Genomic DNA, 27,399 nt, shown 5'->3' with positions numbered 1-27,399 from the left:
TCATGGAAGTAGGCTCAGCTGAATAGTACAATCAAAGGACTGCATCTAATTAGAAAACAACAACCCTACTTTCTCCATAAAAAAAATGAGGGTTATTCTGTCATTCTTTGCTTTCATACATATCTTATTCTCTGATGCTCAGGAAAGCTGAATTTTCAAATCTCTAACACTTCTTCAGTTCTCTGGGTTTGATTAATAATAATTGTCAGTCCATTAAAATGGATTATGATGATTCCCAAGGAATTGGTTGTTAACATAATTAACAGCTGGCTTTCCTTTCAAGACATTAATCAAAAGAGCAAGTTGCTGGAAATGACCAGGTTCTCACAAATGTTGCTAATTAGCGAAGGCATTGAAGTTGTGTGACAGCGATTCCTGATACTGTTATCTGCGTGATTATATCACAGTTTTAAATACTCACAATGTGATGTGTTTCCTCAAGTGTTATTAGACCAACAGGCATTTGAATGAGTTTAATTTAAAAGAAACAGACTCTATAATTTGACTGTTTACTTTTGAACTGAACGGAGTATATATTTTTTAAGTGACCATGATACACAATGTAGAATATTTTCTATTCATACATGGTGAATAAATTTCATGTATACAAATTATCTCTATATTGTTCCAATAGAGCCTAACTAGCTCTATCATCAAAATAACATTGCTTTGGGAAGTAGGATAAACTACCATTATCTGCTCCTGTGTTTCTCCCAGCAACATTCAACAAAGATATTTTTTACATATTGTAATAGGCAGAATACTGGTCTGCCTAAGATGTCCATGTGCTAATCCCCAGAACCTGAGGTTATACTGTTGCAGATGGAATTAAGGTTGCTAATCAGCTGATGTCAATATGGGCAGATTATCCTGGATTAACTAGATGGGCGCAAGGTAATCACAAAAGTCCTTAGAAGGGAAAGACAAAGGCAGAAGAGAGAACCACAGAAATGGAAGTGTGAGAAAGACTCAGCCCAACATTGCTGGCTTGAAGATGAAGGAAGGAGCCTTGAGCCAAAGAAAGTGAGTGGCCTGGAGAGCTGGAAAAGGCAAGAAAAGGTATCCTCCCTCAGAGACTCTGGTAAGAAATTCAGCCTTTCCGACATCTTGATTTTAGCCCCCTGAGACCGTTGTTGGACTTCTGACCGCCAGAACTATAAAATAGCAAATTTGTATTGCTTTTAAAACAATAAAGTTGTGCTATTTTTTTAATGGCAGCTATGGTAAAGTAATGCATGTGTTTTCATGAAGACACTGGTGGTCATTGAACTAAAAGGTAGGCTGGGTCCCTTGATTCTTGTATTGTGATTACTTTATAAAAGAGGGTAAAAAATCTGAACCAAGACCTAGAAAACACACTTCTTGGAAGCTCACTGGAGTTAGACACCTTCCTGCTGCCACTCTTTGCCATTTCTTATTGAGCTGGCCAGGGACCACTGCACAGAGTGCTTTACATCTTGGAAAGCTAACATCAGTGATTGCATGTGAATGGCATGAGGAGGAAAGAGATTTTAATTCAAACAATCAGCATCATAGAGCATAGCCATGAAATGAACTCAACTCAGAGGGTTCCACTTGGGAGTCAAGCTACAGAGTAAATCAAAGACAGCTGAGATAAGCCAATGTTCTCCACAACAAGCTTCCTCAGACTGAGCTGATGTTGGGGTCAATCCCCAGTACAAGTTTGCAGGTACCCAATATGAAGACCCAATCATTAGATGCACCATAGTTACATGTACTTATTGTTATGGGAGGTAAGCTGAAAAAAATGTTGCTTTACTACACATGGCTCTTAAATACAAGGGAAGTGACTCGAATGCTGTGGTCGTTTCACTTTTTTGGGAATGCCTCACTGCTCACGAGTGTGTAATTAGGGGGGGGATGTCATTGTCCACTTACAATGTGTGTGTTTCATAGAGAGTTCACATCAAATCAAACTTAGAGGTGCATGATGGTAGACAGAGATCTCAAGCTCAAGATTTTAAAGTTTATAGCAGAGACAGGCTCACAAACAAATAATATTGATGCAGTGTGATGAATGTTCTTACAAAGAGGAATGCACAGGAAGCTGGGGGAGCCCTTGGGAGGGAGTTGGGAATCTATGCCCAGAGGCTTCCATGAGAACTGAGTGCTTGACACGTCTGTTGAAGGCTGAGAAATGATTTCCAGGCACCCCCACAGCCCGTTAGGAGTCAGGAAGGTTTCTGTGTTGAAGAAGTGGATACTATCACCATCAGTTTTTTTCAGTGAAAGACTAAATAAATGAATTAGCATGGTTTTAGCCTATTTACCTGGTTAGCAAGTTGTATATGTATGTTATGTATATCGTGATCTTCTTAAAATGGGTTTAATTCTCTTCACTCCTCAGAGCATATTTTTCATGCCGGTTCTTTTATGAGCATTCTGGGCTAAGTAGTGTGTTAGGTAATTTCTATGCAAGTTGATTCTCAGAACAGTCCTATAAGTTTAATCACCTTATAGATGCTGTATCTACCTTGGAACACGGTGACTTGTGTCTGTCTTTACTGAGATGAGAAACATGGGGTGGGGTGAGCTTCATGAAGACTACAATGAGGTTTGGCAAATGTTGAATTTGAGATTATGTTCAACAGTGCCAAAAAGGCTATGTTTTATGTGTGTGTGTGTGTGTGTGTGTGTGTGTGTGTGTGTGTGTGTGTATCTTTGAAGTCAAGTTTAGCCAGGAAAGATTGATTTAGAATATGTGGCAACTGAAGCCCTGAAAATGCCAGGGATGGTCTAGAGAGAAAGGACATCAAGAGATCCAAAGAGAACACCAATGGGGAACCACAATATTTAAGAAAGACATGGGTACTAAATGTGAACAAAGTTTAAGAAGTGTAGAGTCATGGTTTGTCCAGCAATGGCAGAACACTTTTGTATTTTAGGTCAAAAAGAGCAACATCTGAACTGTATCTATTGGATTTTGCCACGTCATTTGCAATAATGTTGTTAAAAATTGTGTGATAGAACAGAATGCAGACTGAAATCTGACTAGTTATTGGAAAGTAAGGAACTAGAGACATTGAGGATGTACAATTTTATTAAGGGGTGATTGAAAAAGCTTCAGGGGCTAGGGAAGGGAATGGGAGAGAGACTACTGGTGCCTGGCTAAGATGTGGTATTGGACTAGGTAACTTGATTTGTGTTTAAAAGGAGAGGCTTGAACATATTCCCATAATGGAAAGAAGGAGCCAGCCGTGTGGGCATATATATTCAGGATTCTTCTGGGTAGGACAGCAACCCATATCAAATTACTTAAGAAAGAAAATTTAAAAATAAATACTAACACAAACTCTGCAGTGAGGCTGACTTGGAGAGTCTAGGGATCCAACTGATTTTGTATTACATTCTGAAGAAATAATAGAACTTCTCTCTCTCAGTGTCAGCATGTATCATCTTAGAGGAAGACAGACAAGGCCGGGCTCAACTGTCCATCACTGAGCCACTAGCGATAACTGGAGGAGCATTGTGAAATATAGTTGATCAGGCCTGCACCAGGTGCCAGCCTGGGCCAGAGGTCGGGACTATGCCTTGGAACCTCATAGGAACAAGTAGAGATAGTGAAGGAATTGTACTCAGTAGAACGGCTAATGTTTCCAGAAGGGGGGGAACTGAGAGGCTTGGCAGCAAAAATAATAGCTGTCCAGCCCCGAGGAGGAGTTGAAGATACAGGTCAGAGGACGCTTACTAAACAGAGGAAGACCTCACTCTGCTTTAGACAGGAGAAGCATGTCCCTTTCATTGTCAGTTCAGAGAGAGGCCTTCCCTCTCTGTCTCACTTGGCATCCCCGAGTCCCCAAGTAACTCTGTCCGTCTGCTGACTTTTATTTTCTCCCTAAGGCTATCATTCTCTAGGCTGTATGTTAATGTGATTATTTACCAGCCCGGCTGTTCCGCCTTTCAAATATCAGCTTCCTTGTGTCAGGGACTCTGCTTGTCTTATGTGCTATTCTAATTCTGCCTTCTAAAATCTAAAATAGCACCTAGCACATATTTAGCACTCAGTTACTTGTTGAGTTGTAAATGAGAGAAATGAGAGAGAGAGAGACTCGAAAATACACATAACAAATTTTGGCCATAACAACTACAGACCAATTTTTTTAAAATGTCAAGTGAGCACTATAGTCACAAGGGTGTATATACCTGGATTTTTTTTTTTTTCCAATTTAAAATCTGTAATTATGTTTGGATCCTCATATGTAAAGTATTAGGGGTGGCTCTGGCTGGGTGGCTTGGTTGGTTGGAGCATAGTCTGTACGCAAAAGGCTGCTGGTTCCATTCCCAGTTGGGGTGCTTGGAGGGGGCTACCCGTAGACCCATAGATGTCTCTCTCTCTCTCTCTTCCCCTCTCTCTCTCCCTCCCTCACTTCCTCACTTCCTCTCTCTCTAAAAAATCAATAAAAACATATCTTTAGGTGAGGATTTAAAACAGTAGTAATAATAATAATATTAACAAAATATTAAGGGTGATGAGCTAAAACAAAATGTTTTCACTGAGTAGGCCACACATTTAATGGGCTTTTAGGCTGCATATTGGCTTAGTTTTGTTGCTATGATCACATTAAAAGATCTAGGAGACTGTAAATTTTACTACAGAATTCAAATAAGCAATATGCTCTAAAGTCCCAGAACAGACACGTACATGAAACATCAAGGCTTTATTAGTGGGAAGATTGTCTAAAGTTAAGCTACAGTTTACAGGAAGGAACCTTTGAGAATTTCTTCAATAAGAATGTCCCCCAATAGCTCCACAGTGAAACGGAATAAAACTGCCTTTCAGGGAAAGCTTTGGCAATTGGATATCCTCTTGTCTCCAAGTCAGCAGTAAGCTAGAAGTTCAACACATGTGGAAACAATTCATTAGGTGAACTTGCAAAAGAACCTTTGACAGCTATTCTCTTTGAATATCTTATAAGAGGAAAACTGTTCTAAAAAGCAGAAAAAAACACGTTGTCTGGTTTTACTTAATTTTTCTCAAGAAAGCTGAGTTAATAATACAGGTCGTGCACAAACACATACAAAAGATTTTCATGGCAAACATCACTGATATGTCTTCATCCTAGGGGATTCTGCGTGCGTGTGTGTGTGCATGTGCATGCATGCACAGAAATTTACTGGTGTTTCAGAAAATTATTCTGAAAATAATTCTGAAATGTGGTTTTGTCAGATAATGTCATAGTTCCTTCCTTAAAAGAGTTTAAAATTACAAGCCATCTAATGATCTTGTATATGTTTGAGAAGTAAACATGAAAAAAATACAATAATTTTCTCTATAAAATAATACAGAGATTTTTCATGTACTATAATATGTATAGATCAAGGTGAGTGTTTAATGTTTTGGGAAGGAAATAGAATGTGAACAATGTACTAGCCCAAACCCCACAGAGGAAAAATTGTTTTCCTGTCTATAATGAGTAAAGATGGATAGAAAAATCGAAATTTTACTCTTGAATGCCAGTAAAGTCAATTATAATAACTGGGGTGGGAAATGAGGAGGAAAGGAGGAAGGCTCTATTAGAGTTTTAATGTCCCAGAAGGAAGCTAGCCCAGCCCATCATTTCTAAGTATCTGTAGAAGTTGGAGGGAACTTACCACAAGGGTATTCATTCATTCATTCATTCATTCATTCATTCATTCATTCATTCACTTGTTTAAAATTTGCATTAAGTGAGATCTTATACTAGGCACTGTGCTACTTGCTTGGTTAAAAACGATGAAAAATATCAGCCTCTGCCTTCAAGGGGCCCACGCTTGGGATTAGGCACTCAGGCCACTGACGACAACTTTTTCAGTGTGGAGGGTGATGCGCATTCAGTATCAGCCTTACATTTGGGCGAGAAGGGGCTTTTCCCTGAATCCTTACTTTAGAGGCCCCCACATGTTACAAATAGAAAACCTAAATGCCTTTATTGAAGAACTCATGGATGCCTCCGAGATTCAGGGTCCCGTGCTCAGCACTATTGCAGCACAACCCAGAACCCCTTGATATCTGCTGTCATGTCTGATCCTGTTTAGGCCTCAGAGATATTTGCCTCCACTCCTGTGGCCCTATGCCACCGAAAGGAACGGCAGCTACGTCTGAATTCTGTAAATGGTCGGGGTTGCCCTGCTGATGTCTGAGGTGAATGCCGCCTTTGACTTCATGGAGGGCTTGATGCTAGTGCTTAAATAAGAGCAAAGAAGCTGGTTAACTGGTCAAATTCTTCATCTGAAATCACATGAATACTATATATTCTTACATATCAAAATATGTCTATTTCTTAAAACCCTAATGGTCCAATATGTATTCCGTGCATACATGTGTATAAATATATAATTCATAATATAGTAACAATAACAATATGACAGGATGTGTACCAGGCATATGCTAAGTACTTTACATTCTTTATCATGTTTAATGCTCACAATAACAATGGTTACCCACCTTTCTACAAATAAAAGTATTAAGCCTTAGAGAGATTAAGAAATTAATCCACAGTCACACAGTTAGGAGGGCCTGTAGCTGAGATTCGAACCCACTTATTCTGATCATAGCCAGGCTGGGCTGCCATCTGAGTGAGAAAGTTTCTAAGTATTCTTCAGAGCATGACTGTGGAATTATAGAAGTTTCTTTGGAAATTCTCAAAGGGCATCTAATTTTATAATAATGTGGCATTTTGCTTGAATTTTTTTCTCCTAAAACAATGGAAAGATAATTTCAAACCAAAATAAACCTAAGTATAGTTTCTTTCATGAGTTGTTTTTTTAAAATTCCATAATCTAGAATTAAAGGTAAAATTAAGCCTCATGACACACTTTCTTAAGGAATGAGGAAACTAGTCTTTCTGATTTTTAATATGGCCACCACATGTTTTATTCTTAATGAAGATGTTTTTTTCAGCTACTTCTCTGAAGTCTGATAGCCAGAAATCTCAACGATTTAAGCCTCTTTATTATAAAATGTAGATAAACCACAACTGGTTCAGGTCTTTTCCTTCCCTTATTTCATTATAGTTTTCTCACTTGAACTTTGGGCACCTTTTCATTCCACATAAGTACAGCTACAGACTATTCTGAGTTCCGGGGAAAAGTAACAAAAACATAGTTCGAGTTTTTGGTCAAGGGACTGACTTAATGAAGCTTGTTGTCCTTGGGACCAAGTCTCAGCCCATATCCCATTGTTCCTTCAAACTGGTGTTTTGGCTCAACAGAGTCTTACTCTAAAAGCAGCCCCAGACTGTTATGAACTTTATAAGGCCCCACCTAACCTAATTTTTCTCTGCCTCTGTCAAATCTGGATTGAATTAGAATGGGTGATCCCAAGTTGTTTAAGGAGGATTACAGATATGCATGCAGAAAAATACATGTTATGGTTTTCTATTCTATTCTAACTCAGTTACAATGAACAGGGGAATTGTTCAAATGCAAAATAGTGAGCAATTGAAGTCATTCATTCATTAGGAAAGCCATTATGGAGAGGAAACATTTATTGAGCTACTTTTGTATGTTAAGCACTATGAAAGGTGCCTTAAATTTACCCCCTTTCCTTTAATCTTACAGAAATGTGTTATATAAAGTATTAATTATCTTATTAATGCAAATGAGGGGTAAGACCCAGCAAGGTTTTAAAAATGTTTGCCAAAGTGTACATATCTAGTAAGCGACAGTTGTATGGGTAGAACTGAAGTTAGAGTCCAAAGTCTGAGCTATCAGAATTGATGAAAAAAGTTTCTGATGTTTGTAGTCATTTTTTCTACAAGTTTTCTAGAGACAATATGAGCATTTGAAATTTTGGAACTGCCTGTTCCTCCCTCCAATCTTCTGCAAATTGACTATTTTGCAAATACAATAATTTTTTGGAAAGAAATTAATATTTGAGTCATTTAAATAAATTAAGTGGAGGTGCTATTAAATTCTATAGTAGGTTGAATTCTAAAATTATTTTTGAAAGATTAAAGCAGCTGTTAAATATAATATCTATTAAGTCAGGATTAATTTTCTAATATTTTGACAAAACAAGCATCTAATAAATATTTGTTATAAACTAGATTTATTCTTTTACTACAAAAAGGTATTGTAATTCATAAAACAGTATTTTACAAAATTGTTAAAGTTGTTATACAAATATTTTCTCAAATTTCTTTAAAAAAAGAAACTATATACATTTTAGAAACTGTAAACCAGGGAAAGGATTGATGATTTTCTAGTAAAAAAACCCACATTAAGTGTACACGTAGTTTGTGAGGACTCATAAATAAAAGAGCAATCACAGGAAGCAAAAATACTTTTAATAAAGGTAAACAATATCAAATGATCCTCAGCGATGTTTGTGATTCTCAATGCTTCTGTCTCTCAGTCTCTGTTTCATTTCCATTTTCTCTGTCTCAGTTTTAGTGTCACTCTGCCTAGAATTCAACAGTTTATCAGGTTAACTTTGGAAACAGGAAGAAGTGTAGGGTTAGATGGCAATGCCGAGGAAGAATACTGAATACTGATTTTTAGATCCACATTGATCTATAAAAGGAGACTTGGGTCTTCAGGGTGCTGTAGTGGGCTTCATCCTGCAACATCTTTATTGATGCCTTGTATGAAGACAGATTTGCTGCTACTATAAATCAGAAAATGATAGATTATGTCTTGGAAGATTCATAAAGTTCTCAACAGGTTGGATTCTTGAACTGGAAAGTGGAAGAAAATTTATTAGGGATAATAGCATCAAATTGCACCGCATTAAAAATGTCAGTAATGAGAGTTGATTGGGGCAGAAATAGATGAGTACAAATTATGAAACTTAATTGGCTATAGATTGCTGACAAATCCTCATAGCAATGGGGACTAGAGTTGATCACATTTTCTATAGCAGAAGCCCCTTACTTATCAACATATCCTCCTAGATTTAAGCTGTAAAGGCAAACGCTGAAAGCTTAAATGCTCACAGAAGCAAAATGCACAGGAAATATAAATGAATGAAGTGTGCAAGAACAATAAAATTTCTACTTTCAACCTCAGACACACCTTGCATTTGGAAAAAAACAAAATCTTCCCTTCCATATGCAAGTATCATTTCTCACATTTTTTAAAATCACAAAGCTCTATCATTTATGTTCCTACTTTTAACAGAAACATAGATAAAATTAAATTTTCTTCCCCCCTAATTATCATACTTTAGTAAACAGAACAAGTTCATTAACAACCACAGTGACACTTGACACTTGACATAATGGTAAGGTAAATGAGAGGTAATGGTGGGAATATTTTAAAACGGAAGCATACAGGTCCCATCCAAAGGCAACACTTGCTCTCAGCCTCATATGGTTTGTGTCCTGTGCTAATACAGGTCCAACATTGCTAGATACTTCACTTTTTCAAAATAATCAGGACACTAAGATTATTGTGTCAAATGTCCCAGGACTTAAATGTTGGCAATTCATTCAATTAACCATTAAACATTGTGTAGACAAATACTGTGTGAGCCAAATGAAACACATCTACAGGTGATGGGATACAGTGTGATCCTTCTGCTTCAGAAGCCCAAACTACTTTTATGCTTCCATATTTTCATTCTTCTGGTATTTCCAGACCAAACCCAAGGAATACCTTCTTTGTGAGGCCTTTCTTGAATCCCTCCAGGTGATGTGTTTCATTCCTTTGTGTCTCCATTAGCCTTTCAACAGAATTCGGTCATAGCATCTATATAATATATATTTTGCTTATTTAATCTTCCATGTTAAGCTCTAAGCTCCCCCAAACAAGATATTGTGGTGGGTTGAATGGTGCCCTGACCAAATTATGTGCACACCCTAAACCCTAGATCCTGTGTGACCTTATTTGGGAAAAGTCTTTGCTGATGTAATTAAGTTAAGGATCTCCAGGTGAGATCATTCTGGGTTATCTAGGTATACTCTAAATTCAATGCCACATGCCTCTGTAACAAAGAGGGAAAGAAGCAGAGATCAGAGAGATGCAGCCACAAGCCAAGGAAAACCTGGAGCCACCAGAAGGTGGAAGGAGCAAGGCAGGGTCCTTTCCTACAGCCTTCAGAGAGAGCTTGGTGCTGCTGACGCCTTGATCGCTGCAAACTGTGATGGAAAATTGTGTGTTGTTTTAAGTCACCTCCTTTTTGATGATTTGATCCAAAATATTTAGGAAACTAATACAGAGACTATGCTTATAAAACTAACACAAAGTCTGGCTTGTGGGTGACATGCAGGAAATAGATGTTAAGTCTTCAGAATCAAAAGTCTGTACTCTCACTCTTTATGAACTTATGTGTTTCTTTTCACACTTCATGCACTGTAGGAATGATAATCCATTTCTCATAAATAAGGTTCTTAAATGGACTTAGTAAGGCTCAGTAATCAAACCAGTAGCAGTTTATTAGTGTTAGAAACTTTTTTTCCAAGTCCTCTAGGCAGAAGTGCATGAAGTACACCTCTCTCTAGATAAGCAGAGAGGAACAACTACTTCCTCCACATGGGTTATGCTGGGCACCCCCAAATGCATATAAAAGGTCATCTCCTTCCTAAAGAAGAGGCTCATCCATCCTCACTCAATGCAGAACAGCAGAGTGGGTTCTGATGACTGAAGACGGGGCTTGAACCTAAGTGCTATTTGCCCCTAGCTATAAGACCTTGAGTAAATTATCTAACTTCTTGGGGGGAGGGGGGAGGGGCAAGAATAAACACTGTAAGCATTAAAAGGATTAGATAGGTTAAAAGTCCTCTCTGAGGATCTGGATTTAGGAGGGGCTAAAAAAGAAGTCTTACTTGCCTTCTATAGATTTCCAGTATGCTGTTTTCTCTTGATTGGGGTATTAAAAGTTGTGAAAATGTGCTCACTGGGCCTACTGGTTTGAATTGAAGGATATTAAGTTGGATTTCCTATTCTTAAAACGAAATCCAGATTTCCCTTTATAATTCCTGAAAAGCTGCCTGGGGGATGGGCAGGATGCGGAGCTGGGACTTTTAGCACCACACGCATTCTTAACACCCTCCTCCTGGATGATTATTAGTTGATGCCTCTAGTCAGCACCGTGGTTCATAATGAGAAGGTCCTGGAGATGACATCATGCAACCACGACTAGAATCACATCAGTGTCAAGGCCCTTTGTGAGGAAGCAGGTCTGGAAAATTATGTTTAACCTTATCAATGGAGTTTGCTCAGTTGGCAAAACATATTCAGCACCATGCTAGTGTTGTCGGTAGTTACGTCAGCCTGCCTATCAATCTTCCTAAAAGAGAAATAAACCCAGTGCAGGGCCTGTTGAGGACAACAGCCTCTATTCCAGTCCCTATGAACCAGTCCAAAGGCCTAGGCAAGAAGCTTACCAAAGGGAAGGATCTTCAGTTCTGTCACTTTCAAAATATGCACAGGGTAAATTGGATTATATCAGTAATTTATAATTTTAATTATTTTTTTTTTTACTTTTCAGGTACAGTTGACATACAATATTATGTTAGTTTCAGGTATACAACATAAGGATTAGACATTTATATAACTTATATCACCCCAATAAGTCTAGCACTCATCTGACACCCAATATAGTTATTACAATATTATTGACAGTAATTTGTATTGATCATTGGTTCTCAATTGGGAATGATTTTAAATCCCAGATGACATTTGACAAAGTCTGGAGACATTTTTGGTTGTCACAGTTGAGGAGGGGAGAATGTTCCTGGCATCTGGTGGGTAGAGGGATGCTGGTAAACATCCAGCAATGCATGACAGCCCCAGAACATAGTATTATTTAGTCCAAATTGTGAATAGTGGAGAAAACATAGAATAGAAAACATAAAAGAAGAGTCTAGAAAGAAAATTTGAGGCTGAAGTAGCTGTTAAGGAGGGTACACATGCCAGAGAATAGAGACAAAGAGATAAAAGTAAAATTTGTGAAGAGAAGTAGAGATATGTACCTTCCAAATAATATGCAACCCCAAATGTGGCATGATTCTGAGAAGGTAAGAAAAGAGGCAGCTATTGATTTGACCTGATACCAGGGATGTATTTGCCACAGCAGCATTAAGGTTATTAGACTGAGACCGTGGTAAACCCAATGTCAGCTATGGCACTATCTTTTGTCTGTAGTACACATGTTGAGGGAATCACAAAAATGTACACTTTGTTGATTTTCATGGGGTAAAGAGCTGAATTTTGGTTACCTGGCATATCAGTGGTTGTCTACTAACACATCAAGGTACAACAGATGGTGATGAACATAGAAGGAAGCAAAGGAAGGAGGGGAGACACTTGCTAATATCATCTAACATGTCAAGTTAAGACAGGGAGATGGGAGACAGAGTTAAATCTGCAAGTTGAGACAATATATTATAGGAACTGAAAGTTGAGACAATATATTATTGATAATCAAAGAAGGTCAGTAAAGATATAATTTAGCATGATGAAGGAAACTTCAGGAGAAGAAACACAAAATTTGTTGAGAATGATTGTAGGTAAGAAATGGGATGCTGAATGGTGGGTGTATGGTGGTGTGGTGGTAGGGCATTAGATAGGAGGTTATTGCTTTTTTCATAAGCTTTTCCATGCATTTTAAAAAACATATACAAGTATTATTTTGCTAATTTTCATTAAAGAATTAATGAAAATCTTATAAATCTAGCTGAAAAGATAATAAAGTTTGGACATAATGCCATATAGGTTGTCTTTGATATGCCAGCCATTACTCTTAACCTCTACAGCTATTCACAATCACTACTTGTTTCACCTAATAGTTCATTTTACAGTTAGTGTTTATGTAGTGTTTCATATGGGGGAAATATTTTTCCACATTTATGACTTCTGTATATATTTAACAACCCTGGGAAATTTGGTTAGGGCACTTGGAAAACAGACTCTGGGAGAGATTTCTATTTTGGAAGTTTGTTGGACAGCACTAGGGATCAGCACCCATGTGGCAATAAGGGAGCAAGATTGGGCAGGAGAATACCCCCAGCTGCAAGGCAGTCACAGCAAAGTCCTCAGCTCATTCTACAGGGAGTCCCTGAGCTGAGGTGGCCTTTCAGAGTTGTCCCAAATAGAGACAAGAGGGCCTGGGTGAATTCTCCCATGTTGATAAGAATTGCCTGGAGACTTGACCATGGGTAAGGAGGCTGTGTGCAGCAGAGCACAGTTCCCAGCAAACGTCCACTGAAATCTATAAGCACGATATCTCCAGCAATTGGGCAAGTCCATTCTTTATTCCTGAAGGAAGGATGTCTGATCAGTGTATCTTTCAGTGTAGCCACTAAAATCTCCATTTTATAGACATAGAAATGGAAGGGCCCTTTATAATTTTAGCCATGCTGATCTCACCTCACCAACATATATCATAATGCACTTTCTTTAACCTGCTCATGTCAATTTTCCTTTACTCCTTGCATAGGCAGGCCGTGCTTTCTCTTTGTGCCTGTGAGCATGCTACACTTTCCATCTGAGGTGTCATTTTCTCTTTTCCTCTACAAAACTGCCTGTAGGTAATCCTTTAACAATCCTAGGAAAAGCACCCTTTAGTTTTTAGCCTTTCACTTAGCATTTCGTACAATGCTGTGCATTCCACTGTGAAAGATCTCTTCAACCTGTGGCATAATATAATTTTAATACTTTTATGTTGGTCTGTCTTTCACTAGACTTTGAAACCCCTAAACTCTGAGGCTTTGCATCTTGGCCATTATTGGTCGCCAAGTACCAACATCACTACTTTGCCTGTAGTAGGTGCTCAACAAACTCAAGTTGCAAATTTCTTGAAGACAAATAGAAGGCTTGTTTTAAATTTCAAATCAGATTATTTCTATTTTATATTTCTAATTTTAGGATCTCAGGCAAGTTCTGTGTCTTTGTTTCTAGGTTTGCCCTACTTAACTCAGAGGTAAGGTACTAAAAACAAAATACTATTCTGATAACAATGTACACACACTTCACAAACCAAGGCATAATGGATACAGTATGTGTTTCTATTATGATTCTGCCACCACCAATTACCAACTTGATCTCAAGAAATATCAATTTCATCACTATAAAATTTGTTGGTTTCCAACCACAAGCTTACATTTACCTCTCTTAACCCATCTGCATGACTCACTCAGCAGTGAGTTAAACCATTTTCCTAATCATATACCGAGTACCAAAACAAAACCACTGCAGTTGAATCTTAATTTTCAAATATAGTGTCTATAAGCATCCACATGATTGTTATTTTTTAGAATATTAGCCTCATCAATAAAAGGAATTTTCCTCTATGGTTAGCTCTTGACATCTGACTCATGACCAAACTAAATTTTTAAGCAACAGGAAAATATGCATCATTCCCTGTGTGTATGGGTTTTTAAAAAATTTTTTGTTTTTGCTTTTTGAGGTTATCTGCCAGAACCCAGGAAAATGCTTTCCTCCCGACTCTCCACTAGGAAAAACAAGCTCTGGATTTATCATAAATGCATTTAAATGCCTCTATGACTCTTTCCTGCTACTAGAGGAATAGAGACTATCAATAAAAGAAATTGGCATCCAAATATTTATTTAATAAAAAATATATATAGACCCTCAAATGTGATCTACTAACTTCATAAAGTATTCATACTAAACAAACATTAGTAAATAATCATTGAAAATCTAAACTTTAGCATCTGTCTTTCTCTGAATATAATATGAAAATTATTTTCCACTTGAGACAATTTAGATACTGCCTGGCATGAAAATGTCTTAAGTAATGGCTTTGTAGCTCCTTTGGAGAGCTTTGTAAAAGTTTCTGTGCTTATTTGAAATTACAAAACTGTCTTTTAGAAAATTTATGTGCTAAAAAAAAAAAACAACAGCAGGAAATGGAAGAAGCTTTGCTGCAGACCTAGAGTTGAGAATAACTGCAACTAATAAGCTCATGATGACAGGAAAAAAAAATTCAATCAGAAAACCAGAATCTATACAAAAGTAACTAAAACCAAATTCTAGATATGAAAAATAAAATAACTAAAATTAAAATCTTGATTGAGCAGCTTTCCATGACTGAAGGAAAGACTGAAAGGTTAGTGAACCAGAAGATGGGGCAGTAAAATTTCAAAAACAAACCAAATAAACAGCACAACAAAACCCCAGATAGGTTGAAGTAGGGAAGAAAAATATGGTAGAGCAAAGTGAATGCTGATTTCTGGGTCATGGTGAAAAATCTAACATTAAAGTCATTGATAAATATCGATTAAAAAAAAGAGAGACTATGTTAGCAGAAGCAATTTTTAAAAAGAAAATGGCCAAGAATTTTGCAAAACTTACAAAGGACATACAGCCATTGGTTGACAAAGTTCCGCAAACTCCATGCAGTATCCACCAAAGGTAAATCATACCCAGATACATTATAGTATTTTTTTTGGCAATGAAAAAGAAAAGGTGATTAAAAAAAAGATACATTTCTTTCAAAGGAGCATCACACACACACACACACCTGTCATGGCCTCTCACCCAAAAGGTTGGGAGCCACAAAGCAATAGTATGATGACCTCAATGCATTATCAATAAACATTGAGCACAGTGACTTATATGCCAGGTTTTGGAGTGAAAGAGCACTGTGCTCACGTCCTGTGTGCTCTGTAGCTGAGTGACTATCAACAAAGCTTTTAACCTCTGCACCTAAGCTTGCATGTGTATAACACGGGGAAATAATGGCATATTCCTCTTAGGGTTGTTATTGGGACTAAACAGGATAACAATATCTATTACACGTTTAGTATGATACATGACATGTTTGCTATTCTATTTCATTATTGTGATAAAATAGACATATCATAAAATTTACCATTTTAACCTTGACTAAGTCTAGAATCCACTAGTGTTAAATACATTCACATTGTTGTGCAAACAACCTACAGAACTCTTAATCTTCTCAAAGAGAAACTCCATGTGCTCGAAACACTAATTCTTCTTACCCTCTCTCCCCAGCCCTTGGCTACTACCATTCTGCTTTCTGTGTCTATGAATTGGACTACTGAAGAATTTCGTATATGACATCATGCGAATTTTGTCTTTTTGTGACTATAATGTCTTTAAGGTCCATCCATGTTGCACCATGTGTCAGAACTTCCTTCCTTTTTAAGGCTGAATAATACTCCATTCAATGTCCGTAGCATGTTTTGTTTTTCCATTCATCCACCAATGAACATTTGGGTTGTTTTAACCTGTGGGCTATTGCGGAAAAAGCTACTGTGAGCATCGGTGTATAACTATCTGTGTGAGTCCATGCTTTGAGCTCTTTTGAATATACATCCAGAGCAAAATTGCTAGATCCCATGGTAATTCTATGTTTAATTTTTTGAGACACTGTTATCATATATTTTAAATGATTACTTATAAGTGCCATTCTTTTATCCATTAAATTGAAAAGACCATGATGAAAATGATAAGGTTTTCCACTTTACAACGGAGCCTTTGCACCTGGCCTGTACTCAGTGTCCCTTAAATACTTTCTGAATGAACCTGTGAGTGTCATTGTGGGCCAGTAGACAGGGTGCTGAGTGTAAGGGGAGAGCCCGGAGGTTCAAGTTCAAGCAATCACACAGCTCAGCTCTGTGGTTTGGCTTCAGGGCACTTTCTGGGCTTCACTCTTTGCTCAGGTGTAAAGGGGAGAGAAGAAAAGCCCTGTTGTGAGGAGCAGTGGAGCAAGTGTATGTGAAGGTGAGCTGGAGCGCTTTGAAGAAACTCTCATATTCTAGGCCATTTTTAACACTAATCATCTGAAAACGGCTGCTTTAGCATTTTCCCAAGACACATGTATTGTGGTTTGACATTCCTTACACACTATTTTTGTAAAGTAAATTTTAAAGTTACTTTTTTTTTGGTAAAAATAAATAATCCTGGTTCTATTTACTTACACATTTAAGCACTTCAAAATGTTCTTAGGAAATCAAAATATTGTTTTTAGAATATTAGGGTTGAGGTTACTTTAATTAGGTGAACGTGATGGGGGGAAATCTACATAATAATACACTTTGAAGAATACATAAGAATATGAAAAATGAAGAAAGATAATTCCTTGCTAATACATAAGCAGTGCAAAATACCACTTCTCTCCTTGTCGTTAGGTTAAGGAACTAATGTGGAGCGTGGAGTGCTAACTGGGCACAAGACCCTCACAGGGCCTGGGCAGTTCCAGCTCTCAGCTGCAGGTAAAAGAAACTGAATCGTAATCATTTTAGGAGGACAATTTGGGGACAGGAGTATGCTGACTCCCAGAACTCAATTAAGCATTGAACACTAAACCTACAAGGAGGTCCAGAATAAATCTGGACTTCAGAGCAACTGGAACCAGGGACTGAAATGCTCCGGATCTGTCTCTTTGTCTCTCACCCCTGCTTTCCCGAGAAGTGTGTCATCCTAATGCTCTTTCAGGTGGATCCCTCCCCATGAGGGACAAGTGACTGCCAACAGCACATTCCTTGACTTTGCCTAAAAGAGGAGCTAATTTTATTTTACTTTTTATTTAATAGACTGTTTTTTTAGAGCCAGTTTAAGCTTACACAAAAATGAGAAGGAACAGCGTTCCCATTTACCCCCTCGCCAACCAGCCCTCACCATTTTCCTGACTATTATTCGGCATTAATATGGTACATATTAATTTGCGTTAATTATTGTGTTATAATTGATCAGCCAAGATTGAGATATTGTGACTAATGAAAGTTTATAGTTTATAGTTTGCCCTTTGTGTTGTACATTCTAAGGGTTTTCGCAAATGTATGACATGTATTCACATCATAGTATCGTACACAATAGCTTCACTGCCCTAAAAATCCCCTGTGCTCCACCTGATTACCCTCCCTCTTTGCCCTCCCAGGTAGACCTCAGGCAATCTCTATCCTTTTAATGTTTTCATAGTCTTGCCTTTTCCGGAATATTGTCTAGCTGGAATCATAGAGTTTGCAGCTTTTCCAGACTGACTTCTTTTGCTTAATATGCATTTCAGGTTTCTCCACATCTTTTCATGGTTTGATAGCTAATTTCTTTTTATGGCTGAATATTATTCTATTGTCTGACGTACCACAGTTTTTACCCACATTTACCTATTGAAGGATATTCTTGGTTTTTCCAAATTTTGGCAATTATGCATAATGTTACTATAAATCTATGTGCAGGTTTTCATGTGACCATGTTTTGAACTGATTTTTTTTTTTTTTATTTTACTTTTTTTCTTAAATTTTGGGCAAGTTTTCTGATTGGGCTGCCTTGGGTTAAGCTCTTGTCCCTGGATTCATTGAGTTGATTCATTGGTTTGGTTATGAGAAACAGTTCATTTAATTCATTTGTTGAGTGGTGAGTGAGAATGACAGTTACTGCTCTAGCTATATGACTGAGTAGCAGGAACTGATCTTAGGACACTGGAGGGATGACACACGAGTTCTGTAGCCCCTTGTACATTTTACACATTTATTCTCATAACAGCCATTTTAATAAATGAGAAAACTCACTAAGTCTTAGAGAATTTAAGTAAGTGACTTGAATTTTATGTTACTGGTGGGTCAAAGATTAAACCTAAGTGTATCCATTTCAAAATCCACACTCTTATCTTCAAACCTACTAGAATCTAGCTTCATACAATTTCAGAATATTACTATATGGAACCCAGAGTTGAGGCTCAAATTTGGAAATGACTCTTATGTTACACAATTTTTCTTATGAAATTTTTGTCTGTTTCCTGTCACCTTCAAAGACACACAGAGGTTTATTCAGGTAGGGACCAATACCTGGCAAGAATTTAGCTCAGCTGCTATCACCAAAAGCATCTTCATCACTGCAGTCTTGAGATTCTTCTTCACAATCATTTAGATTGGCTCAGTCACTAGTTCAAAGTGGACTGGCTCAGTCACTAGTGTAAAGACCTAGAGGTTGTAATAACACAGCTATTTTTAAGTTGAAGAATAAAAAAAGAGATAAGCTGATATAATTGGGTCTAATGGTAGAAAATTAAAAGTACTATCCTCAGTCCTAACTAAGCTGATAGTATTCATCTGCTTATCTATTGCTGAGTAACAAACCACTTCCTATCTTAGTAACTTAACAAAGCCATCTATTTTGCTCACAGTTTTGTGGGTCAGGAATATTGAAAGGACTCATCTGGGCAGTTTATCTGAGCCATGTTGTGTCAGTTGGGGCATCTGGAGCTGGCTGGAGGCTCAAACACAAAGATGTCTTCTTTATTTACATCTGGTGCCTTATCCTTTTTGATCTATTTCTCCACGTGGCGGATCATCCTCTAGGACCTTTCCATCTGGCTGGGGCTTCTTGCGACATCGTAGACTCAGAGTGGTCACAGTTTTTCCATAAAAGCCAGAATTCAAGAGGCAGGAGCAAAAGCAGGCAGGCCCATTAAGGGTCACGCTTGGAACTCATAGAAGAGTCCCACTTCTGGCCCATTCTATTGGTCAAAGTGCTTACAGTATCCTTCTACCCCACTCCTCATTCAAGGGTGCATCTCCTCTCAATGTGACATGGCAGAGATGGGCAATATTAGGACCATCTTTGGAAAATACAAGCTGCCACACCACTGCAAAGAACCTCCCTCTTCCCAGCCTGCCTATAGCCAAACAATTTTCAGTTTCTGTGGAAACTTAGTGAGCTCAGAGACTGATTTTGGCTGTGGAATCTTAGAAGAATTCATTGATCTCATGAATGTTTCTGGGAATATAGGATACGTGTTGGGTTGAGCTTACATTAGTTAACTTAAAACTACTACCGTTGTGAACCATATTTGTAGGTATCATTGACTGGCCATTTCCTTTGTGACAGTGCTTCCATTAGAAACACTGAACACAATTATCTTTTAATTTAATCTCCAAGCCAATAATCAGAAATAAGGACTTGTTTCCTCCTTTCACAGGTGAGGAAGTTAAGGCTATTTGAGTTTAAATAACTTTGCAGTGGTCTGGGGCATAAATCCAGGTCTACCAGATAGTGAAACCTATATTCTATACTTTGTCTTAAAATTTGCATGTGTGTGTGTTTGGGGTGAGAGAGAGAGAGAGAGAGAGTGAGCTTGCATGTGTGTGGGGTGAGGAGCCATATACATGAGCTTGTTGGTTTTGGCATCAGCCCTCCCCTACCCAAAGATATTCGACATAGTTCTCATTGGCCTCCTACATCAAACCCTTGCCTTTGTCATCAAATCCCAAATAATCAGTGTCCATTCAAAGGAGAAAAATTGTGATCCTCTGGGTACCTAGGCAGGGTCTTCCCACTCTAACCGCCCCCTTCAAATATATACACTTAGATAAATCTTAAGGGGCACAGGTCATGTTTTCTTAAGAAGTTTTTGAGTGCCCTTCATGACATCCCAAAACTACCCAACTCACTCCTCTAGCTTTCTAACTATGCCACAAATACAAAGAGAGCCTTAGATAAAATGGAATTCAAAATGTTGGAGTGGGGGAGATGGAATCACCAGCGAGCAAACCAAGGGCAGGGAATATTGGACAGCACAGTCTGCTTTGGTCCAGGCATAGCCTGGACTAAGCTCAGGGCCTGTTATAACCTCAATCCCATTTGAATAGTGCTCCTTTACTAGGCCTGAAAGAAATCTCTTTGCAAAATCACCAGCTTTTCTGTTAGGCATGCCATCAGTACAGGTTTTAATGACTGGTACTCTGACACCCTTCTTTCTTTACCATATTCCACACTATATTGCTACCCTCCACATTCGGCCTGCTCAACCCACCTCCCTGTCTGCTACATAAAAATTGTAAATGGTCTCTTTAACAAAATTTAAATCATCTATTCGTTATGGTAATTTTGCCTACTCCAAAAGTCTGTGAAACACGTCCGTGCTGGATCTGTTCAATATAATTCTCACTATTAGCTTAATTCAACTTTTTATTGTTCCTAATATCCAGAGGTTGCTCAGATATTTTATTCTTTTCTTTAAAAATTATCTTGATGATCAGGTATTATAAAAACAGCAAAAACGAGGAACATAATTTATTAAAAAACAGAGAGGTAGAAGGCTTTCCCATGGCATAGTGCTAAGTAATAATAACATTCATCAAACATTGTTTTATAGGTAGTAATAGGCTCATAAAATAAAACACCCTAAAACATATATTATTCCTATTATTAAATCTATATCTAAAGATGTAATGTTATAATAGGAAATGATTACTTATAACTCCATAATTTTCACTACAGAGTAGCAAATAAAGACTATTACGTTTTTAGCATATTTGACTTGCTTTATGTTTCTAGGGTAAGAAAATAGCCCAAAGGAATCTTTAGTTCCATTTTTCCTAACACAAATGAAAATGGAAGGTTAGTCAAAGAAAAATAGCTTCCAGAAAGAAAGATATTCTAGACAGATAGAACAGGAGCCTGCTCCACAAACCTAGGCCCGGTGGCAACTCCAACACAGCCAACACAACTGCCTCTGGAGCCATGAGGGGACCCTATGCTCAGCAAGTAACATCCTGCAGCCAGTCTTGGCTCTGTGATGAGCTTCCAAAGGAAATCAGTTTTAAGAACAGACAGAAGTTGAAACTGTTTTCTTATTGATCAGCAGTGATGGGATATTGTGATTGGGAGTAAAAAACCCCAAAATAATAATCTCAATCAATTCCTTTTATGTGGGGTTTCCTCTCTTGTTAATTATTGTGATCACCTTTGTTGGGACTTCATTTTCCCTGACTGCATTCTATGAACCCTTCACAGTTTCATCAAGGAGCATGTTGTGTCAGAAATTAGTGAAAAGAAAAAGAAACCACGGGCAATAGGATCAAATCTTTTATGATAAATGTCAGTCCATGGAATCACATGGTTAAAACATAAACATTACCTTAAAGGTTTTCCCCAAATACTGTATTATACAAGGTTCTTGGCACTGTGAATTCAGGGTTACGGAAGTATCAGGTCTTTGGGGATGATTCTGCTATCATTCATTTAAAGAATTAGCGGGGCCCAGCACACATGGCTCAGCGGTTGAACATCGACCTAGGATCCAGGAGATCGAGGTTCAATTCCCAGTCAGGGCACATGCCCGGGTTGGGGGCTCGATCCCCAGTAGGGAGCATGTAGGAGGCAGCTGATCAATGACAACTCTCTCTCATCATTGATGTTTCTATCACTCTCTCTCCCTCTCCTTTCCTCTCTCTGAAATCAATAAAGATATATTTTTAAAAAGTAATAAAGAGTGAGTGGGGATCTCAATTCTGTAGTGTAATGTATTCTTTCTCCTTCGCCTCAGGCAACTCCAAGCTGGGTAGATAGGAAGAGCTCAGTCTAAGGCAAGTAAAGGTGCCACAGTTTTGGGCTTAAATATATCTGGGCAACTTACTTAAATTCAATTTTTTTCTTTATCAATTAGAGAGACTATATCACTTTATACAGTAGAGTTTTATTAACAATACAATGAGTTAGGTGTCAATGTTCTCACTATTTTGTAGATGAAGAAACTGAATCTTGGAGCAGTCAGCAAAGTTGCCAAGATTTCACAGCCAGTAACTGATGGAGAGCCAGCAGTAAATCCTTCACTGGAACTCAGTCCATCCTGTTTCCATGACTTCATGCTGTTACTCAGCTCATACCATGATCACAAGTTTTCTCTAAGAAGTAGTCAAATCTCCACTGATGTTTATAAGAAAGTATATTATATATGCATGTGTGTTATAGCCAATCATGTATATATAAAGCATATGTGATCACATGTGTACATATATACACATATCTATATATGTAATAAAAATTCACAAAACTTAACATTTTAAAAAACTTGACAGCTAGATTCTTATACAGATGCAAATTATTATTCAGTTGATTATGGAATCGATCCATAAAATGGTAGTTATACCAAACCTTATCATTAATATCAGGCTGCCTATATAGGGTAAAATTAAGTCTGTCCTCTGACTAATTTTCATGGCAGTGCTATCACTAAGGAACTTAAATCACATCAACAGTAGGTTTTGGAACATTCTTCTCTGGCCTGGGGTTGATGAAAGCAACCAGTCTTGCAGGTGGTTTACTGGACTTGGGAAAAATCAGTATTAAAATATCCCCAAATAATGTTTTAAGTGCTATTAATGGCAATGATAACTCCTAAGAGCTTGGTAGAATTGTCTGTGTAATTCACTGGATGGTTTTAACAAACATTATTTTGTAAGATTTCCTCACATTATAAGATGGATAAAAATTTACAAAAATATTCTTAAACCACATGAGATAATTATTCAGAAAGCAAGCAAAAAAAGAGCTTGTTGTTAGAATCAAGACATGCCTTTGAAATAAAGTTTTAAAAATTAAAACAAATGCTTATTTTTTTTATTACACTACTGTGGTGTCATCATAGGACTCGAACACTGATTTTTGAGTGGGGCAGGTGGGCACTACCAGTACCCTTTCCAGGCCAGTTGTAAACCGTGAAAGTTTAAAATATATATATAATAAAAAGCTGGCTACATTCAGGTAAAAGTGGGTCTTGAAAAATCCCAGACTTTAGTGAAGTGGATAAAGTTTAAATTAAACGTGTTATTAAACTAAAACCTACCATTGCCTTAGAATAAATTAATGCTTTGCAGTGTTCTTAGAAGTCGGCAGTTGGCAGTGGTCAGCAAAAACAATCACTGAGCCACAGAATTTACCTGCAGAGCACCTGAGAGGTCCCACGGATTACAAGGTGTGTGACCTTCTCTTAGGTTCCTAACCTTTTGCAGTGGGCCGAACGAAAGGCATCCCCACATACCCGTTCCTACTTCTTAGAAACGGTCACTGTGCCCTAACAGGGAAAAGAGCCTAACAGGTGTGATTAAGGTAAGGATCTGGGGCGATGGGGTTTGTCCTGGATGCTCCCTCCCTCTGGGCTGTAATGAGAGAGGCAGAGGGAGCTTGACAGGGACAGGAGGGGGCACAGGCAGGAAGGGCGTGAGCAGACGGGGGCAGAAAAATGAAGAATAAAGTTCTGTTGTTTTAAACCACCTCGTTTGTGGCTGGTGGTTGTCGCAGCCAAAGCAAACGAGCCTACCTGTCTATTTCATAGGCTTGTTGGGAGAATGGAGGAGTTGATGCATCTAATAAATCAGAATAAAGCTGTGCACTTAGCAAGCACAGTGCAAGCATTCCTGGGACCCCCTGCTCTGCTTCTGTCTGTATTAGAGCAGCTGTCCCGCACCTACACCCACCCATGCCGTCTACACATAGTACCTGTACTTTCAATTATTACCCACTTTTATTTTACATCTCAGGGTATGAGGATGAATAAAAACAAACACCACTAAAAATGGAAAAAAGATATTTCCTTTAAATGCCATTAAACAAACAAAACATATCTCAAAACCATGAAGTTTATGTTATTCAAAGCCTTTCTCTATTAATTGTTCCATGTATAATGCTGTAAAACAAGAAATAGCATGACACAAATATACTTTTATATTTGTCAGTGGAAAAGATAGCTTGGAAGGGCAAAGAAATCTTAAACATGCTAATTTTCTCTGATTCACTGTCTAATTGTTAACTTGATAGCCATCTTTAGTAGCATTTACTTCCCAATTAGAAAACATTTAACTATAGAGTGTGGTATGTGGCAAGGAAGAAAGGATTTTCATTATTGCTTTTACCCTGGAGCATGTATAGCTTTGGGGCAAATCACTGGATTAAAAGGTAGAAAGAAGACCTTTCCTCTTTGGCTCTCTCCTCTAAAAATCTGTGGCATTGGGGTTTAAGTTTTTTGGAGGTTAGTTTTTTTTATTGCATAGCATCCATAACTTTTTACCAGGTGAGCTTCGACTGGCATTCTCTTGTTTTAGCTTAGGGCATCCTTCCTCATGGTGTAACCACCCATTTCTAGTGTGAATACTCAACCGTAAGCTCCTTGGGGATAGAGGCCAGTTTTAGCTTCTGTGCGCTGGCCTCGTCTTCATCAGCCAATATTGTCACCTCATCTTCACCAACTCCGGACCTCGCAGAGTGCCTGGCAGAGGACCTGCCGCCCCAGCGTGCTCCCCCGTAAGCCCACGCCCGGCCGCTGTCTTGCCTCAGTGATGAGAGCGAATGCTTAAACAAATGAATACATGGGTCAGACAAAATAACCCTCAAGTTCCCTTTGAATTCCAGCTAAGGTTCTTAATCCGTTTAGATCTTTTGTACTTTCCACTAGTTTTCTCTACTTGGTCTTAGTATATTTAAAAGAGATGGTGAGGTGAATTCAATTATTGTAAAGATAATTATTGGCATTTTGCAAAAAACAAAAATTGAATGCATTGAGAGCACTTAGGCTGAATGTGTCGATTTGTTTGCTTTATGAACTGCACTCAATTCCTGAATTTTCAGGGGAGCCTGAGTGATGATGGCCAATTGAAAGGGAAGGAAAACAAAACGTTTCTAAGTCCTCTGGCCTTTGTAAGTTTACTTGTCTGCTTTTTTGCACTCATATTATTAATATTTGCCAACAAACTAATCTTTTCACATGTCTATAACTGTCATCACCTGTTTGCTTGACTGTCTCCTCTGATTCCGTCAGTTTATTGATGATAATCACCTCCTTTCCTAGGGTCACAGGGATGGGAAACCTTTTTTTCTGCCAAGAGCCATTTGGCTATTTATAACATCATCTGCGGGCCATACAAAATTATCAACTTAAAAGTTAGCCTGTTATATTTGGTCAAACATTTAATTGAATTTATTGAATTAAGAGTCCTGCCTACAGTTGCCTTGGCAGGGCAAGACCAAATGATTTTGTGAGCTGTATATGGCCCAAGGGCTGGGCGTTCCCCACCCCTAGAAGATGCCCAACAATAAATAGGCACACAAGAAATATTTCTGGAATGAATGTAAAGCTTACTACAATCTAAAATTAAAGCTAGTTCCTTCTAGAGATTTGGGGGGTAGGGGCAATGTAGAAGTTAAGTTTACATACTTTGAATGAGCTTAGTACTAATGCATTTCATAATTCTTTTATTGTATTCTCTGTACAAATAAATCCTGCCCACACAGTTAAGTTGACTCATGAAACCTTAGGAGCTATGATCTTCATATATCATCAGGTTTTATAAAAGGCTATGAAAAAGAATATCACATATTCCTGTGTAGATTCAAAATCCCATCTCAAGAGGTAGAGGGCACATTCCTCTTCAAAATGGAATCTTCTGGGCTAATTGTTGACTGTGGACTGCTCTATATATAGAGAGAGATAATCTGAGCTAATGTTGATAAAACTAGCTCCAGCAGGACTCACAATGTGCATTTCGGTAAGAGAAATCTCTGCAAACTAGGGCTGAAACACTGCATGGAGTATAGCCCAAAACAGATTTTAAAAACTTAAAACCAGTATAATAAAATTAGAAAGATAAAGGAGATAACAATGTATATAATTTCATCATTCAACCAAACATCATTTACCAGGAGAAAGCATTGTAGCAGAGAACGAAGTACCTAGAGTTCAACAGAAGATAGTTTTCTCTTCTTACCAAGCTATATGACAGTAGGTACATCACTCTCACTTCTTAGTATTTGCTTAGTTTTCTGATCTATAAATGTGTACAAATATTTATATTCCTGGATAGTTTTTAAGAATGATATAAAATAATATAAATTAAAGCTTTGGAAAAGGCCTGACATACAATAATTACTCAATGAAGCTCATTTTTACAGGTTTTGCAGTTTGCTCTGTTGTTTGCCCATCTCTTCTCCCATGCCCACATATTTTAGTCATTGCAACCATAGTTTATGTGTGTCCTTGATGTCTTTAGGTTGTTATTTTTCATTTATCATTTCACAGTAGACATTAGATTGTTGGGTTTTTGTTTCTTTACAGTCTTACAAATGATCATTTTTACTCATTTCCAATACCGTCTTTCTTGAACATGACCCCTTGATGGACATGTAGATTCTGAAGCAGGTCTTTAGAAGTGACTTCTTGAATAAGGGCCACTAACCCTTGACTAGAAATAGCTGTTTGTTATTTCCATCTGCACTTGATGAGGAAGTTGTGGCCTCTTTTTTCACTGATGTGGATTTTACCATCATTATCCATGCCTCTAACCTGAGGTCTTGATTACTATAATACTCTTGACTTTGGGCTGCTTTTGAGCTTGGGCTGGTGAGGAATGCAGCAGTCTATTTGCTTGTGGGTAGCCACTGCAGGAAGCATATTGTACTGTGATCCATCGTAAAATGCAACGGAGCTGCACTTTAATGAAGCCGCAGCAAGGCTGAGTACATTTGAGGAATCGCTTGAATATTTAATAAGTCTAAATGGAAAGGAGGTTTGTGTTTTTCTCATTTTCTTCTTGTACTATTTTCCTATCAGTGGTTGAACAAAAGACAGTTAATGAAAACATCTCAGTGGAATGTTATCATTTCTAACACCGTAAGCCTTATGCAGCAGAAAAGTGAGATTCACAGCGGGTCTGAAGGCCTCTGTTTCAGGCTCAGTGCAAATGGTTGTTAAGAGGC

General features: G+C 38.0%; 1 pseudogene across 1 annotated transcript in view; it reads left to right on the top strand.

Annotated features, from left to right (window-relative positions):
- LOC308566483 (oligoribonuclease, mitochondrial pseudogene) overlaps window positions 1-24,955 on the top strand; it is a 92,997-nt pseudogene extending 68,042 nt beyond the window's left edge. The window contains exons 2-3 of the transcript in view: window positions 22,398-22,595; window positions 24,794-24,955. The product of the transcript in view is annotated as an oligoribonuclease, mitochondrial pseudogene (transcript). The remainder of the gene's footprint in view (window positions 1-22,397; window positions 22,596-24,793) is intronic.
- The last annotated feature ends 2,444 nt before the right edge of the window (window positions 24,956-27,399 follow it).

Source organism: Miniopterus schreibersii (genome assembly GCF_964146895.1).
Source record: "Miniopterus schreibersii genome assembly, chromosome: 1".
In the NCBI taxonomy this organism is placed as follows: domain Eukaryota; kingdom Metazoa; phylum Chordata; class Mammalia; order Chiroptera; family Miniopteridae; genus Miniopterus; species Miniopterus schreibersii.
The sequence above is the reverse complement of the archived record's forward strand: the minus strand, read 5'-3'. Positions and strand labels throughout refer to the sequence as shown.